This window comes from Equus asinus, chromosome 13 (genome assembly GCF_041296235.1).
Source record: "Equus asinus isolate D_3611 breed Donkey chromosome 13, EquAss-T2T_v2, whole genome shotgun sequence".
NCBI classification, from domain to species: Eukaryota; Metazoa; Chordata; class Mammalia; order Perissodactyla; family Equidae; genus Equus; species Equus asinus.
In genome coordinates this window covers 39981489-39995269 of record NC_091802.1, presented here as the reverse complement: position 1 = coordinate 39995269, position 13781 = coordinate 39981489, and the positions used below count along the sequence as shown (strand labels likewise).

The 13781-nt window shown below is 58.6% G+C and overlaps 1 protein-coding gene across 4 annotated transcripts in view; it reads right to left on the bottom strand.

Annotated features, from left to right (window-relative positions):
* The window catches only part of RARA (retinoic acid receptor alpha), a 44447-nt gene that overhangs the window by 28360 nt on the left and 2306 nt on the right, over window positions 1-13781 (bottom strand). Inside the window, exon 1 of one of the 4 annotated variants that reach the window (XM_070483221.1) lies at window positions 8241-8536. The exons of 1 other annotated variant lie outside the window; for it this stretch is intronic. The gene's annotated coding sequence lies outside the window, so the exon portion shown is untranslated. Of the gene's footprint in view, window positions 1-2144; window positions 2373-6886; window positions 7096-8240; window positions 8537-13781 lie in introns of those variants that run through there. 2 more of the 4 variants (XM_014833506.3, XM_070483222.1) reach the window with 2 other exon arrangements.

Below are 13781 nucleotides of genomic sequence, written 5' to 3'. Positions count from 1 at the left end.
CTCAACTTGGGGGGTGGTGGGGGTGGGGATGGGGACTCCAGCCCTGGCAGAAACAGAGACCTGGCCCCTTTGGACCCCCTACCCCTGCTAGGAGCTGGCAGAGCAGGGCAAGGCAGGACAGGGCAGATTTCAAACCAGAACAGTGGGCTGGAACTATTTATAAACTTTCCAGGAAAACACACACATATACACACACACACACACACACACAAAGCCACAACCTCTCTCCTCCCCCACGCTCCTCAGATCTGCAGGCAGCGGTTGGGGAGCAGCAATGGCTACTACTCCCTTTTTTCCCTTTATCCAGGAGCCCCTCTGGCCAAGGTTCTCACCAGCTCCTCCCCGGCAAGGCCACAGTCCAGCTACTCTGGTCTCAGTTTACCGTTTGCTCACCAGGGTCTGGGTTGCAGAAAGCCTGGCCAGGCCAACCTCTCTTTGAAAGGGACCACCCCAGGACGGCCTGAGAAGGATCACGTGGGCAAGGCTGGGACAGATGGAGGTGCCTCTTCCCCACCAGCCCTGAGGACCCCAGGCCTGCCTCACTGGAGCTAGGCTTGTTTGAAAAACCTGTCCCAAGCATGTGTCAGCCCTGAGCACATCCTCAGGGGGGTAGGGGAAGGCTGAAGTCGAGCATCTTCCTCTGGATACTGCCACTGCCCACTGCCCACTGTCTCAAGCGCAGCACCTAGTCCCAGAAGAGTGGGTCTGATGTCTCCCGAACTTGTGCCCCACCTGGCCTAAGGTCCTGCTTCAGCTACGCAGGGCTGCCTGACCTTCACGTGCCACAATCTCAGCAGTGACTGAATACCAGGCAGAAAGGGCAACTGGACAAGCCCAAGCCCAGACAGGCCAGGTTCTGGGAGGAGGAAGCAGGGGTCTCTGCCAAGCAGGGCAGTGCCCCCAACTCCTGCACCCCCAAGGACCGCAACCCAGAGCCCCCTGGGAAACATGCTCAGGACCTCTGAAGTCCAGGGTGGCTAAGGGGCCCACCCAGAACCAGAGCTGAAGCCTCCCACCCAGTCTTCTTTCAAGCAGAGAGTAGGTGAAAGGGCAGGGGGCAGCCCAGGCCGCAAGGAGAGGGAGCAACCCACGGGGAAGGAAGAAAACAGGAAGAGGAAGAGATGAGCCTGCCCAGGCCACAGCCAGACCACAGGAGTGTGTGGACCATACAAAGGCAGCTCTGTCCTTGTGGGGGACCAAAGGGGCACAGACAAAAGGGGACCCCCCAGCCTGGAAACCACCGTCCTCATACCCAGCCTGGCACGGGGCTTTCCCCACCCTCACCTTGGCAGCTGCCCCCTCACCACTGTCTCCCCCTCCCCCATGCAGTGCAGGAAGCACAAGTCCCTCACAATGGGGGGGTCAGAGCACAGAGCAAGCGAGTGTGTGTGTGTGTGTGTGTGTGTATGTGTGTGTGTGTGTGTGTGTCTACAGCAATCCCCCCATCCCCTCAGCTCTGCCCCAACCCTGAGACTGCCAGATTCTAAATCCTAGGGCAGACAGACTGTCTGCAGGTCACAGTGCTACCAGCCCCCTCCCAGCATCTCTCCCTGGGGACCCAGGCTGCAGGGAAGCCGGGAATGGCCCCCCTGCTGCCTCAGGATATCCTTTTGGCTCTGACCCCAGACCAGGCCTGAGTCAGACTGTGCCCTGCCCCATACTCCCTCATCCCTCGACCCCCCAGGAATTTCCTACTCCATACCCGCCTATTCAGTTGGGGCTAGAACTAGGGGCAATCTCTTCCCCTCTCCATCCTCAGCTGAACAGGGAAGCCCACAAGGGGGTGGGCAAAATGGGTCACAAAGTCCTATGGCCTGCCCCTTAAAGTACAGGCCTGCGGGATCAAGGAGAAGCTGCTGCAGGCTGTGTGTGTATGGGAAAGGACACTCTGCAGACCACGACCCTCCCACCCCCAAAAACATACACAACTGGGGATCCTGTCCCAAGCCCCTCCCTACTCCAGCCTGGATCCCAAGAAGCCACAGAAATGCCCTGGGAAAGGTAGTTTCCATGAGAACACAGGATGGGAGAAGGCTCAAAAAGTAAAAGGAACTAGAGAGCAGAGGTTCCAGGCACCGGCATCTTCACGAGGCAGCAGGACCCAGGCCAGAGGGGACAGGGTCTGCACAATCAATCAGACTCACACAGTCGGCCACAGTCAAGCACAGCCAGACGCGGTCACAGTCTCCCCAATGCTGGGTCTGCGTAGGTGGCTGTGACTCCTTCCCACAGACAGAAGTCTGGGGGGCCCTGGGGGATCTGGGGCATCGGAGACCACACACACTCAGCCTGAAACGGCCCCCTAGACAGGCCCCCCAAGACCCCCCCCAACTGTGGGCCTGGGGGGAGGAGCAGCTCCCTCCCCACAAGAACCAGGGTAGTGCCCACGGTGGCTATCTCCAAGGCAACCAACAACAAACATCCCGGGAACCACAGTGGGACAGGAAGTGACAGCCACGTGACAGGAAGACATTTTTTTCAGCGTTGGGGGGGTGATGAAGATTGTTAGCAGCCCCTGGGGAATCAGCTGTCCCCCTAAGTTTCCCTCACTTTGAGCTGGAGGGAAGGGGGGCTGGGAGGGTGGCCACTCCCCAGCGCAGTGTGCACAGTTGGTGGCAGGGTTGACAACCCTCCCTCCCTGCCTGCCACTCACAGTCTCCTCGTTGGTCACCCTCCCCTCCACTTCCTGCCGTGACTGGAGATCAGAGAACTCCCCACCGCAGCTTCCCCTTCTCAAGTCTCGATTCCTGGGCTGAAGGTTTCACTGGGGGTGAGGGACTGAAGGAAGGAGGGCTGGGGACCTGCGGTAGGACCCAGGGGACAGAAGCTCTGGGGTAGGGGCCCGAGGGAGCCACTCCAAGGTAGGTGTGTACACACAGGCACACAGCGAGTGGGTCACGGTGACACACCACCAGGCGCAGTGACACACCGAGACTGCCTGACCTCGGACAGCCGTGGGGGGAGGGGAGCAGAGCCATTGGATCCAGCCCTGGCGTGCCCCACTCCAGCCCTGTCTTGAGCCTCCGGGTTCATCTCAGGCGTCTACCGCCTCCAGGCAGGCGAGGTCGCAACTGTGCACAGCCTCCGCTGCCTCTCCCCCGCCTTTTATGCAGAGGAATCCCCCTCCCTGCTCCAAGGTGCCCGCCTAGATGAGGGCACCTTGGCTGGAGGTGGGGGGAATGGAACCTCCCTCCATCCCCCTCCCCTTCTCTGCAGATGTCCCAGACTATATTTAGCCCAAACCGGGCGGCCAGCCAGACCCAGACTCCCCACTGGCCCGGAGCTGAGCTCCCAGTTTTTATGCAATTAAAACATTAACAGAGAACCACCCCCAGCCACACACCCCCACGTCCCCCAGCCCTGCCAGAGCAGCAGAGCTCAGAAAACTTGAACAAGGGCAGCCCAGCTCTGCAACCAGTGATGGGGGTTGGGGGGGGTCACTGGGCAAAGAGCAATAAATTCATCCCCTTGCCCATCATCTCCTCGCCTCTACCCCCAGAGGCAGGACAGGGGCATCATCCATGAGATCAGGTTGACAGTTGGAGGGGGGCAGGCTTTCCTTGTTTCGCAGAAGGAAGAGAAAGGCATATCCAGTGGGTGAGGGGGTTGCCTGGTTGCAGAAATTCCACCTGTCATTTTGCAGCCCCCTCCCAGGCCAGCTCCAGTTACAGGGCTGGGGGCTGGCAACAGGTGCTGGCCAGGCTGGCAGCAGTCTAATCCCCCACCCACTCCCCAGGCTGAGAGTGGTGCCTGGAGGTCCCAGCAGGGGCCCTGGTGGACACGATGCTGGGTTGGAGGAGGAGGCATCGAAGCCAGGTGGGGGGTGGGGGGGTGTAAGACCTGGCCCCCTGGACACTACAATGTGTATTGGAGGGTCTGGGGAAGGCAGGGAAACCTTAGTTCCACTGCACCTATTTCATTTCCCCATGATGCCAGGCGGGAGGGCTAGAGTGTGGGAGGTCTGTCTGCCTGCCTCTTCCTCCTCCTCCTCTCCAAATTCCAGGAACAGGCAAGGGAGGCTCCAGTTGCGGAGAGAGAGGGAGAGCAAGCGGGCGGTCCCAGCTGGTGGGGGGCGGGGACTGGAGCGGGAGGCAAAATCCAGACGAAGCAAGAGACACCCACACCCGAGCCAGACTGGGGACAGACACACCGACGCTGACACATTCTCACACTCTGGGCCTGGTCCCCGCATGCCCGCCCAGACACCCTCAGCCAATCCTGCCAATCCCCAGAACACTCCCTGAACACACACAGAGATCCTGGCCCTCACCCCCACCCTGCATCCCCCTACAAACCGGGTGGGCTCCAGACAGCAGCCAGAGGGTGAGGACGGGAACAGAGGGAGGAAAGACAGCAGGCGTCAGAGAAGACGTGCAGCCAAAGCCCTGGGAGCTGGGGGTATCAGTTGCCACACTCCTTTCCCAAAACCCAGTAAGTCCAGACAACCCTCGTCATCTTGCCAAGGGCCCTGACAGCTTCCCACACTCCCAAAACCACCACCACCAGAAAGGGACGGGGGTGGGAGGTGCTGGGCAAGTGGGGAGTACCCCGTTTATTTGTCACAGGGATAGGATTACCTTCCCCAGATGCCCATCACCCCAGATCCAAGACAGTGCTCCTAAATAGACCCCACAGAGGCCCAAACACACTCAGCCGTCCAGCCCAGAGTAAGTCCTGCCCTGCCCTGCCCATGCCGCCCAGAGGACAGGGAACCGGGCATTGAGGTTTACATTTTGGGGCAGGCCTCACCCTCATGTCACACAGTTCTAAGGATGACTCCACCTAAGACTCTAGAGTCTGAGCAGGCGGGAAAGGTCTCAGAGGGCAGAGCCAGCTTCCAAGACCAAATGATTTAAGGGAAGGGGTGCTAATTAACTGGGGTCTGGGTCAATACCCCCAAAATGGACCTGAAGGGCTACTCAGACAACGTCCTCTCCCCCACACTAGACAGGGTGGCAGGAACCACGTCATGGCACAAGTGGGTGACTGTGCCCAGCGGGGGAGGCACGGGGGTGATCAAGATGGGGCTGCCCACAGCTAGCTTCCTGCCAGGCTGCCACATGGTTGGGAGTAGGAGGGGGATCAGAGAGGTGTCCCAGAGTGGAAGCAGGGGCATTTAAGGTCAGACTGAAGGGACAGAGATTTAGAGGCTATAGGGGGTGGGCAGGATTAAGCTATTCCAAGCCCAGAGTCTTCTCAGATCTGCCACTGCTTGTGCACTGCCCTCACCAGTCTGATGGGGAAACCCCGACAGCGACCACCTCATCCACACTCACTCACACCCTCAAAGTCCTTCCAAATCCAACATCCTCAGCTCCCAAGGGCCTATTTGAGTCTGACCCTAGTGACGGCTCTGTCCCAAGATGGACATGGTCCAGACTCCCAGGCAGAAGTGATGTCCTAGCCCCTCCCAATACACCAACACCCTTCACAGCCACAAACTCCCTGACTCCGCAACCACCCTCCTTCTTCCTCCAGCTCCAAATACTCTTTCTCTTGTTCCTTCCTCCAGACTCATCCCCACCTCCCCCCTCACAGGGGAAACCCCAAGCCTCCAAGCCACCCTACTCCAACCTGGGGCTTCCCTGGCCCAGCTGCCCCATCAAGCACAAGGCCCTGGTGGAGAGTTTGGGGCTTGAGCCCCAGTTTCCTAGCAGGACCTGATATCCTTACTGAACCACTTCTCCAGAACAACCCTGCCCTATGATGACTGCAGCCAGGGAAGAGGACAAGAGACATCTCTGAATCTCCTAACCAGGAAACTGGAGGAGGGATGGTGGTCAGCAGCAGAAGTGAGGGTTGGGGGCAAGCCGCACGGGGTGGGGAGGTGGGGGAGTGTTCTAGGGAGCAAGTCCCTCTGAACGTGTACACACACACATGTGCAGACAGCCAGCAGGCAAAGGACAATCTGGTTACTGAAGAGGGAGCCTGCACCAGGCAGGGGCCAAGGGTACTCGTCCATGCCAGCACATTGGGCATCCTATCCAAGACAGGATGGATCATGGAGAAGCCTCTAAGGTTGGAGGCTTTTCTTGTTTGATCTCCACAGGAGTTGGTCCTCATCCCCAGCCTAGTACACTGGGGGCCTATCCCCCTTCCCATGGAGCAGCCTGACAATAGGGCAGTGCCCAGAGAGGGGACATAGCCAAGCCAATTATCCAACACTCCCCTGAACATACACATCTGGCTAGCAGCTTTTGCGCCTCGTGGGTGGCACCAGGTCCTAGATACCCTCATCAGAGCAAAGACGACGACCAGTCTATTCCGTCCTCCCCTCAGCCCAAAAACCTTCCACAACCCCATGGTAGCACCAAACCCAGAGACATCCCTCCCCCTACTGCACTGGCTCCCGCACCCAATTCTGACGGCTCCCCTCACTCCACGGGGGACACCAGCTGAGCGGGCCCCGCCCCCCAGCCGACTGCCTCTGATGGGGGTGGGCCCGCGGGCTGATTCTCCCCAAACCACAGGGCGTCTCAGATAACAGGAGAGAAAGAAGGAGGGGGCTAGTCCGTTGGGCATCCGATCTCTCCCCAAACAGGTTTGAAAGTCTTTTTGTTTTGCTTGGTTTTGAAGAGAAAAGACAGAGAACAGGGGTTCCCAGCGGCGGTTCTGCTACAGCTCGGGCACCGGGGACACGCGCGGCAGACCGCCCCAGACGCCTCACGGCTGCGCGCGAAGACACGGGAGCAGACAGACACATAGACGGGGCACCCCCACCCTGGGCACGGCGGCGGCGGATTGGGAAGCCCAGGAATCCCCAGGTTCCCGTCGGAACCCGTCTGGCACCTGGTCCCCGCCCGCCGCTCCCCTCAACAGCAGGCCACGGGGCTCCGTTGCCTGCGGGAGCCAGGGGGGTCTCCAAAATCCCCGGGAGAGAGGTTACCTCGAAGTGGGGGGACGCAATCCGTCCGGGGCGCCCGCGGGCACGGCGTCTGCCCTAACCCTGCGCCTAACCTCTGCGCTCGCCGTCAGAGGTGCGGGGTCCCGGGAGAGGAGCAGTCCGGGGGGCCGCGGCTCAGGGGCGCGGGGCGAAGGCAGCGGCCATGGCGAGTCACGTGCGGAGGCTGAAACTTTACCCGGAGCCCCAGACTAGGGGGGCGGAGGGTACCGAGCAGTGGGGAGGCCCTCTCCCTCAGGCCCGCCTCCGTCCGCCCAACAACCAATCACCATCCAGGGGCGGGCCCACAGGATCACGCCCCCCGCCCCCCCGCCCTTATAGACCCAGGGAAGGGCGAGTCTTAAAGGTGCCGCGCCTAACGGAAGGCAGGACCGTGGGAATCTAGGAGAATCCCTCCCTCTGCCCCAAAAGAAGAGATTCAGAGCCAGGAGCGGGTGAAGATATGCGGAAAGAATGGCAAGAGGGCTCGGTGAAGAAAGGACTGCAGTGTGTGGCATCACACTCCCTTCCCCCCAACCACACACACCCACACTCACGGGGGCATGGATCACACACACAGCCCTCACACCTAAACCAAGAGAGGCGGCGGCATAGTATGGAAGTGAACACGGTGACTACGGACGGCCCTAGCTGTCAAGCCCCTGATTCCCATAATTATAATCTTGCTCCAGGGACCGGTTGGAGCCGAGAGCTGTGTGACCTTGAATAAGTCGCTTCCTTTTTCTCAATCTTAATTTTCTTATCTGCAAAAGAGGAGGGCAAGAGTAGACCTCCCGCAAGTACACCTCCTCTCCTCTTCCCCCAAACACCTCTCCATCTCGACTGGGTCACAAGAACTCTGGCCCAACCAAACCCTTCAGCGCCCCACAAGCACCCTTCCACCAAAAGGGCAGCGGCTCTTGGATCTTCCAAGAGCCAAGTAGGGGGCGCCCAGGAGCACCCCTCCATGCTAGAGGACTCTCAGACTCAAGCTTCTCCCTCCTGGCCCAGGCTGGAGGAGCCTGGAAAGCTTGCGTTCTTGTTCCAGTGGGGCAGATCTGAATCACTCTCCATCTGCAGAGACCCCAATCCCCAACACAGTCACGAGCCCCTCTCCAAGCCCCCCAGCCTGCTGCTCCGTTTGGGAGGATCGTGCCCCCACCTCCAGCAGTCTACTGGAGTGGGGGTGGGGCGAAAGCGGAATCACTAAAGAACAACCTCCCCTCCCCGTTCCCGTCAGAGAAGTGGCCACAAGTGCCCCCACAGGACTTCCCACTGGAAAGGGAAGTGCCACACTCCCAGGCCTCCATCCCAGTGAGGAGACTCAGCTTGATCCGGCTGGCAGAGCTCTCAAACCCACCGGTCCGACGACCCCGCTTTACAGACGAGGAACCAGAGACGAGGAGTGTACACAGACCGGGAGCGGACACTGGGTTTTGTCCACGGTCGCAGTGGTTACAAAGCCGGGTCTAGAATTGAGGTATCTGATTGTCTCTCTCCAGCTTTAGCCCCCTAGCCTTGGTATGGTAGGACAGGCCCGGTGGGGACGCTCTGCCCTGAGGTCAGGCGCAGGGGAAAGGTGCCTGGGCAGCGCCAAGCAGCGGTTACCCAGGCCCCTTCCCGCCTCCTGGGCTGGGCTGTCTCCCGCTCCCGTCTGGATTTCCGTCTGCCGGTGCGAACCGCCCGCCCAGCCCCTCCCGCCCCGTCCCGTCCAGATCCATCCGCAAACATGCGCTCAGCGGGCAGGAATGCGCCAATGGCTCCCAGATGTGGACGCCGACGCTTAACCCCTTCCCCTCCAGCACCCCCACCCCAAAGGCCTTCCAGCTTGAGCCTAGGCAGCAGCTGGGGACGGCGCCCTAGGGAGGGACCAGCCTGAGATGGGACCCAGCACCAGCCACCCCCAGCCTGCATAGGCTTCTCCTGGCCTAGATTCTACCAGTCTTCCTTCCAGCTGAGGCCAGAGGGGAAGGATCATGGACACAAAAATGCAAGTGTGCATAAACGTAGGTACGCTTCCTCCCACCAAGGGTGGCCTTCACATACACCTGCCAGCACGTGGGGTCAGATACACTCGTGCACATTGAGAGTCAGGTATGCAAATGCACTCCCAGAAAACCCATACATGCATAGCCATGTGCACATTCAGAGCACACATGTGTATGCCCCCACATGCACGCCCAGGATGTATGCACATCCATGGGCACATGGAACAAGCACATACAAGACAGGCATCTGTGCTAGCACAAGGGCATGAAGCAGAGGGTGGGGCACACTCCTAAACAGACACAGCAGTAGGCCCATGTGCAGATGAGGGAAGAAATTCATGCACCCACAAACCTGCTCCCCACAGGGGGTCAGTCACTCATGCATACAAGACTGGCACCCATGTGTATAAGTACACAGCCTGCACACCTTTAGGGTACTCCCTCCCTGCCAAGGGCACCCAGTACTGCATGTCCAATGTCTAGCCCTACCCAGGCTTGACTCCAGGAGGCAGGAGAGGTCCCCAGGTGGGAGGCTAGGAGTCTTCAATCTGCAGCAGCAGCTGAACTGCAGCTGTGCTGGGCCTGCAACAGGGCTCCCATCCCCCATCCTCCAAGGACCCTCGTGCAGGAGGTTGAGAAGAGTGCAGGAAGCAGCAGAGGACTAGCGGAGGGGGAAAAGCCACAGGCCCAGGGGCTCCTCACTCTTTAGGAAAGACACTTCTTGGGGCTTACCCTTCCCCTCCTGCACACAGAAGTAGATGTGCTTGGGGAGGAGCCTGAGCTGCTGGTTTCCCAAGACAGTGATCCCTCTCCAAACAAGATGAAAACCAAGAGAACCCTGACAGGTGCATTGCCAGTGACAGCCCCCAGCAGTCAAAGGAGATACAAAATAGCTCTGAGACACCCCAGGAGGGCCCACACTTCCAGCAAAACAAAGCCTCCCTCTCAGCCTGCCAGGAACTCCTGAAGAACAGCATCATTGGTAATCTGAAGAAAGGATGGGAAGCATTGCCCCTCCAAGACCACCTGGATGTGGGTGGGGTGGGAGATGTCTGCTGGAACAGAACCAGCCCCAACTGACTTCTCTTCTCCACAGCCTCCCAGCTCATCCCCAAAGGAGCTCCTCCCACAAGCACCCTCATGGCCCCACCCCCATTTGACTCTCAAAGTACGGAAGGGTAATCTGGGGCAGGGCTCCTATGTCCATTGCATAGATGAGGAAGCTGAGGCTCAAAAAGGAAATTTCCTTGCCCAAGGTCATACAGCTTGTCAGTGGCAGAGCTAAGACTCAAACCCACAGGCTCCTCAACAACGCCTCCCCCCGTTTACTCGGAATCAAACATATTTCTACACAGTACCCTGCTGCCTCTTCCTTCACCCCCTAACAGAGCAATTGAGCGAAACACCATCCTTGCCTGGCTCTGCAGGTTTATGGGTGGGGCCAACACATGCCAGAGAAAGATCAGAGAAGGTACTGTGGGCTACACACATATCCCCCAACCCTACCCTAAGCATGATGCCCACCTGCCCAGCAGGCACAGCCGGGTGACTCAGCTGCATCCGGGGGAGATGCCAGGGCAGTGACTCACCTACCGAGAAGAGCTGAGCCTGGCACTTTGCCAGCCCCAGGACAGAAGTGACTTAGTCACCGAGACTGTGATGCCCAGCAGGCACACCCCAGGGATTGGGGACAGGGGCAGGCTGTGCCCTCCATAGTTACATACACCCCCTGGTGAAGAACAGGCATCCTGGGGTGAGCCATGGTTGTATCTGCCCCTGCCCCCTCACCACTGCCCACTCCCACCACACCAGGCGCTGCTCCAGTGCAGACAAGTTTTGTGAGACCCCTGGGCTGCCCTGCTCCCTTGCAGCCTGCCCCCTGCCTGTCACTCACCACCCACTCTCCCACCAGCCCCACCTCCTCCTGCCACCCAAGTTGTACCCAGGCTGTGAGTCTCCTTTAACATGTCCTGGCAGCACCTCCTGCCCCCACAGCCCCTCTCACCACCCCCCCACATACACACACACACACACACACTCATACACACTTCTGCCAGCAGCTGCTGAAGTTGTTGAGCAGGAGAGGAATCGGGAGGGTGGGGTACAGGGATTGAGTTACCAGAGGCCGATGGGGTGGGCCGTCACCCAATCCCTTCCCCAGCTAGTCCTCCTCCTTGGGCACAGTCTCCCTTACCTGCTTTCCTCCCACCTCTGGCTGGCAGCCTCCTGCCCTTTATGCCCCTCCACCACCACTCCACCCAAGCTAGGAAATAAATGTTTAAGAGTATTTGTCATGCTAAGACCAGCCCGGTATATGAGGGGGAGAGAGAATGAGAGAGATCGAGACAGAGATGGACAGAAAGAATAATTCCAGTTCTCAGTGCTCTGGCTACAACCACTAAGTGTGTCTATCTCCGTGTATGTTGGAGCTGTAAGGGGACTGAATAACTCCCCAAGTCCCAGGAGAGTTGATAGGGCCCAAGGGGAGTCCACAGGCTGAACAACCTCAATCCATTTGCACTATTGATTTCTCACACACTGCAGCAGGTCTGATGGAGGGGGGGACATGATAAATCAGCCCCCCAGAGACAGAGAAACTGAGTGGGGGGGGAGGGAGGGACTCCTGCGCCACAATTTGTGGCCCACTGAGACCAGCTTGGTGGGCAGGGGGTGGGCAGCAGAGGAATAGATATTGAGTAGCAGGAGGCAGGGTCAAGGAGTAGGTGTTGGATTAAGGCTCCTCTGGAACACCTCCTTCCAGCTGGATCTGAAGCTGATTTGAAGAAAGAAGGTAGGGGACAGAAGCACCACATTTGGCTACACAGGCAGGGCCCTGAACAACTCCAGGGGGCGCCATTCACATTAGAGTCTATGCAATGGCTCCTCCTGCAGCTGTGCAACACGGTGGCCCTGGGGATGAGGCTGAGACAGGAGACCAAATTCAGAGGGACCACAATTCTCCACCAAAATTTCTCCACCTGCACCTCAATCAAGGCATCAGAGGAAAACTCATTTCTGACTTGTTATTAGAAGCCCGTAGTAATCTCCCTACTTTTCAGCCCTGCACCCTTCCTTTGTTGAGGAGATTGGCACACAACCACGAGGACCTACACATGGCAGGATGGGGGCTCACAAAGGGCTCTGGAGAGTCTGCAAACCTTAGTCCTCAGTCTGTCCCTAACTCATTCTGGGTCTGTGGGCAAATCTGTGCATCTCTAAAATGGAGTTAGACCGGATGCCCCTTCTCTAAGTTGTCTCCAAGCCTCACTACTCGCCAGCCTGTGAGCCTGTTGGAAGCCGCCCAGCACCTCGATTCACACCAGTGGCCACAGGCCACCTAAACAAACCCCAACCCTCACCTCCCTCCAGCCTGGACACAGGCTCTCTCCATACAGTGGAGACTTATAAACACACCAAGCTGGGGTTTACCGGAGACTCCGCACAAACAAGCAGAGAGGAAAACCGACCAGACGTGCCTGGCTGAGGTCCTCCTTGCTGCCCTTGGGGAGGGACGCACAATCATGTGTGGTGAGGGAGCTTGACGAGAAAGAAGGGTGCAAAGGGCCTAGGTGGGGATTCCAATGCAGCTAACAACTGGCTGAGTCCTTAGGGCCAGTCACATCCCCTCTTTAGGCCTTAGTTTCCCTCTCTGTAAGGAAGAGGGATTGTCTATGTGACTTCTCAAGCCCTTTGTGGTTCTAAGTCCACTTGGACAGACAGAGCCCTGAGGGGTCCCCAAGACACCCTGCCTGCTTGCTTACCCTCACCTTGGCCAGCCCCTCTGCCTGCCCGTGCTTTTCTGCACGTCCCTTCTGCCAGGGGACAGACCAACTAAAAATAGTCCCTGCAGCCTTTCTCGCCCACAGCTGCCCAAAGAGCAGGAAATGAGGGGGGCAGGGAGGCCCATGTCCTGCTCTCCTCCACAAATTCCCAGCTCAGAACTATGTCCAGCACTCCAGCCTGGGGCTAGTGCCAACTTGGCCATCTTGGGGGCATCCCACACCCCTTCCCTAGGGGGAGGCCTGCCCATAAGTGCCTACAGTCACAGAGCTGTCCCTTCCCCGCAAGAGGAGGAGAGAGGAGGCAAGCGGTCTAAAGGGAAACCTTCCCAATTTCTGACAAATCTGTGCCAACCACATTGTGGGCACCGTGAGGGCAGGGCCTGGCTCCACTGACTGGTCTTTTGAGGGCAGAGAGAATTGGCGTGGGGAAGTTTGTGCTGGTTTCCTTCATCCTGGCCCAGCTGGAGGGAAGACAAAATAGTGCCCCAGCTTCAATTATGCTAATCCCCTGTTCCCCAAAATGTGTGGGTGCAGACATAGGGGTTTCGATAGCCACCCCTCGATACCATGGGAAAAAAGCTAAAAAGGATAACAGAAGATCTTGGCTTCCACATGTAAAGATGGAAGGCTGGAGGCAAGAACAGGCCATGCCTGCCAGGCTGGGAATGTGTTACCCCCAAATTGAATCAGAGGCTAGGAGGGAGGAGTCAGGGTGCTACGGTGCCAGGGGCTACAGTGCACCCACCCCTATCCCACCTGAGATTCCTGATACCTCCCAGCCCTGGGAGAAGGCCCTCCTCACACAGGAGGAAGGAAACCAGCTTAGTGACTTTCTGGAGGCCTGCAGGGCAGCTCTGCACCATGAGGTAGGCAGGAAACCCAGGAGTCCTGGCACCCAGCCCAGAGAGTGAGTGAGAGAAATACCTTGGAGGGGAGGAAACAGCCCAGAGTAAGGCAGACACATGGTACCCCCAGCAGCTCCCAGATGTGACCCATAAGGAGGAACTGGCCAAAGGCGCTGGATGGGGAAAGTGAACACATTTCTGAACAAGAGAGAAGAAAGTGGGGCCATGGGAATGGGAGGGATGGGGCCAGCCTGGCTCTTACCTCCTGTCCTCTCCTCCCTGTCAG